Here is a 4465-nt window from a genome sequence, read left to right as displayed (position 1 = left end):
CCACCTTAACCTTTGAGTTATCACCAAAAGTGACATACTTTCGAGGGCCGTCATTTTCAGCAAGCTCACGAAACATATCCTTGTCTCCGGTCATGTGATCGATACATTAGCTATCAAGAACCCATTCCATTCCTCCAGCCATGTAGCCATGAAGATTAGCCATAAGACCAAAGTGTCTCATACACTCATCGAGATCAAAGTCACAATCATTGTTCTCATATAGTATCCATGTTCAAGAACATCTTATGATTGATCATCACCTAGAGAGAGTGATTCATTACATGTATGACCATGGCAATGTTCATCTTTATGAATTCTAATGACTTCCAAGATGATGTTACTAATGATTCCAACATCTCCTTTGGCATGCATAAGGTCATGAAGCTCAAATAAACAATCACCAAACTTAGGATCATTAGGATTCATCTTATTTAATGCAATGGACTTTTGAAGAATCACATAAAAGTTTTTCAAGGAATAGTTTGGGAACCGTTCCTCAAGATATCTCCATATGGTGTAAGCACATTCAAGCTTAGGCAAGCACGCAATCAAATTTCTAGGCAATCCACTAAAGATAAGATTGATAGTTCTAAGATTGCGGATCATGTCAAGAGATTCATCGGGGGTAGGATGCAAGGGGTCAACAAGGGGCGCACAAGGGCTAGTAATGTACTTGTTCAAGTGATATTCATTGAAAATCTCAAGCATCTCATTTTTCCATGCAATAAAGAACTCTCCATCAAGTATAGGCACTCTATGTCTAAAACTCCCCATCGTAGACTCATCCATTTTCCTCCAATGGTGATTAAAGCAAAGCAATGGAGACCAATGCTCTGGTACCAATTGAAAGGATCGAGAAGAGGTGTCTAGAGGGGGGTGATTAGACCCTCAACAAACAAAAGTAGCAGTTTTTAAATTCTTCAAGTTAAGGTGAAGTTTTAGCACAAGTTTAAACATTCACAATACATTTCCAGCAAGCATGGCAAGAGTATATGAGCAGCGGAATGTAAAGCATGCAAGTTGCAAGAAAGTAAAGGGATGGGATTGGAGTGTGCGAACGCAATTGGAGACAAGGAGGTTTTTGGCGTGGTTCCGATAGGTGGTGCTATCGTACATCCACGTTGGTGGAGACTTCAACCCACGAAGTATAACGCTTGCACGAGTCCATGGAGGGCTCCACCCACGAAGGGTCCACGAAGAAGCAACCTTGCCTATCTCACCATGGCCATCATCCATGAAGGACTTGCCTCACTTGGGTAGATCTTCACGAAGTAGGCGATCTCCTTGCCCTTACAAACTCATTGGTTCAACTCCACAATCTTGAAGGAGGCTCCCAAGTGACACATAACCAATCTAGGATACACCACTCTCCGAAAGATAATAGATGGTGTGTTGATGATGAACTCCTTGCTCTTGTGCTTCAAATGATAGTCTCCCCAACACTCAACTCTCTCTCACAAATTTGGCTATGGTGGAAAGATGATTTGAGTGGAAAGCAACTTGGGGAAGGCTAGAGATTAAGATTCTTGTGGTTGGATTGGAATGTCTTGGTCTCAACACATGAGTAGGTGGTTGTCGGATCTGCGGTTCCGCAGACCCTTGAGAGGTTCGAACTCTGGGGTGCGTGCGAACAACTCCGCCCTCCCAGTCTGCCTGCTCAATGATTCCACGGCCTAGCTCAACAACCCGAAGGACAAGAGACACAACAATTTATCCTTGTTCAGGCCACCTTGCGGTGTAACACCCTACTCCGGATTTGTGGTGGATTGCCTCGAGTGGCTGAGGATGAACTAGTATAGTGGTTGAACAACCTCAGAAGCTGAGGTGTTCTTGAGCTTGATGAGCTGGTGAGGTGGTCAGGGTGGAAGTCTTCGCCTGCAAAAGGCTCTGGTGGTGACGCTGCAGTGGGCTCCGCGATGACCTCTGTCCTACCGTCCTGGCGGTCTTGGTCTTGTTGCACCGATATGGAAACCTTTAGTTGATTCCTCGGGACCCCGCGCCTGCGCTTGCCTCCTTAACACCATAGAGGAAACTGGTACACTGTGCCCGCTGGTGCCCGCCTGGCCTTGGTCGTCATGGCTCACATCATATGAACCTCGCTAGGTGCACCTTGCATAGATATCTCCGCTCCTAGGGAGCCAGCCTAGTGAAGCCACCCCCAAGGAGGTCTTGGTGTCGTCCGCCTCACGAGGCTTGGCCCCTCGTGAGGGTCTTGAGTCGTTGTTGCTAAAGCTGGGCCGTACCGGGCCGTTGACAGAGCCACACCGTGGGCCGTAGGCAGGCAAGTCTGGGTACCCCCGTCCCAGGACGCCAACAAGCCCAAGGCCCAAGGTGCGCTCAAACTTGGCTTCGAGGCGAAGCCAAAGGGCAAGAGCGGAGCGCCGCGGGCCCCAACCGCCTGCGGCCTCGGTCAATACGTGGCGATTGATGGGAGATGGGCGCCTCCGCTTCCCCACGCTGCCTCGGCAACCGTCCTTGCCTGACAAAAAGGCCGGTGCCCGCTATAGGGCTTTCATTGCCCTTCCTTCGTCTTGCTCCAGATCCCCTTCTCCTTCTCGCCGAGAGAGCCTCCAAATCCACCAAAACACTCCCCAAGCCCGCAGCCAATGGCTACCAACAAGGCGAAGGACGCACGCTCGCCCTCCTTGTTCGAGCCTGCCCTGAGCGCGTTTACAGTCACGGAGAAGAACCTCGCCGCCGCGCTCCTAGTGACGGCGGACGGCAGCAACGAGGGGGGAGAGATAGTGCTCCGGGCTGGCTCCGTCAAGCCGGGAACCTTGGGCAGGTCCCTCCTTTCTCCGGCTTCTTCTATGCCGTCTTTCGCCATTACAATCTCCACGCCCTCCATCTTCATCCCAACTCCGTCCTGCTCCTGTCGATCTTTGCCTTTTACTGTGAGGCATTCGTGGGGGTGATGCCATCCGTGGTGCTGCTCCGCCATTTCTTCTACCTGCAGGTCAAGGAGGGCTTGTGTTCGGGGTGTGCCAACTTCGTCGCGGCCAACGGCAGCAATGCGATCTCGCGAGCTGGGAAGAAGGTGGAGGACTTCAGGAACAAGTGGATCTTCATGGACACCAAGCGCTTCTACCCTCGGCTGGCACTGTCGACTAGGATGCCAACGCCTCATGAGGGATGGAATCACGAGAAGCTCACCAATCCCCGGGTGGAGCAGTTGATGGAGAAGATGGTGGCCGACCTGAAGCCGGACGACCCAAAGGCGGAGAAGCTGACGGGGGCCATGATTGTCAAGGAATTCCTGACGCAGCGCCTAGCTCCGCTCCAGGCATGCTCGCGCTCCTTGTGGAGGCTTGCGGACAAGGGAGGAAAACTCCGACTACGCCCGGACGACCTGCCCGAAGAGGAGGTGAACAAGGTCCTGCGCCTCCTGGTCGGGAAGGACCAAGGTTGCCCGCTAGACACTCATCTGCCACTATACCGTCGCCCAGATGGGGAAAAGATTGCCACCGCCATGCCTGCCTTCAATGAGCGCGGGCTCGTACCACTAGCGCCTACTGGGCCCCCAGGCTCCCCGGTGACGTTGTCCTCCGGCCAGTCCGACCAGGAGGAGAGCTCGGACTCGGAGGCGACCCGGGAGGGGGCGGGGGAGACTTCTCCTCCGCGCTAGACCGATCTCCTCCGCACCCTCCCCGATGACGACGACACCGGCGAGCACTCGGTGAGGGAGTCGCCGCACTCCGCCGGGGTCACCATGAGGTCCAAGGGCACCCCTCCGAAGGAGCTGAACCAGGGGGTGCCGAAGAAGAGCAGGTCGGCACTGATCCCACGAGGTGGTGCCTCTTCCTCGTCGCCGGTCAAGGCCGCCGCAGGCCCGGGCGTCGCGCCATCGTCCGCTATTGGGGCTCGTGCGCTGGTGCCCCAGTCTGTGAAGACCGCAGGCGTGGCGCACCTGAAGAGGACGAGGGATTATGCCGCCATGGACCAGTAAGTGCTCCGCCTTGATCCTTGTTCCCTGCTCCTGTTGCAGTATCTTGATACCTCCCTTTTGTACATGTAGGCCAACGCCGGTGGTGAAGAAGAAGAAGGAGACGTCCGCGATCTCTTAGACCTAGCAGCTTGCCATGGCCGCGCCACCTCTGGCACAGAAGGATGGTGATGGCTCTCGTGCCTCTGCGGCTGAGTCATCCTCGCGAGACTCTGAGGCCCGGCCTCAGGAGAAGGAGGTCTTTGTAGCCAAGCCGGCTCCAGAGGCGGTCGCCCTCAGCTCGCCTGCTGAGATCCCGAAGGCTCCGGAGCCCCCGGCCCCGTCTGCCACTGCTAACACGCCGATCCTGGCCCCGACGCTGCCTCCTCCCCCTTCCATCACGCCGCTGGGCCGTGATTCTTCTGCTTCACCTGATGCTCTTGAGGAGGCTCTTTCCGCACTGACCCAGCTTAGCGAAGACCTTCAAGGCGCCAACCGTTGCCTGACGTCAGGGCGCCTGGAGTTGATCTCGGGATGGCTACG

Source organism: Aegilops tauschii, chromosome 2 (assembly GCF_002575655.3).
Source record: "Aegilops tauschii subsp. strangulata cultivar AL8/78 chromosome 2, Aet v6.0, whole genome shotgun sequence".
NCBI lineage: Eukaryota > Viridiplantae > Streptophyta > Magnoliopsida > Poales > Poaceae > Aegilops > Aegilops tauschii.
Note: the sequence above shows the minus strand (reverse complement) of the source record.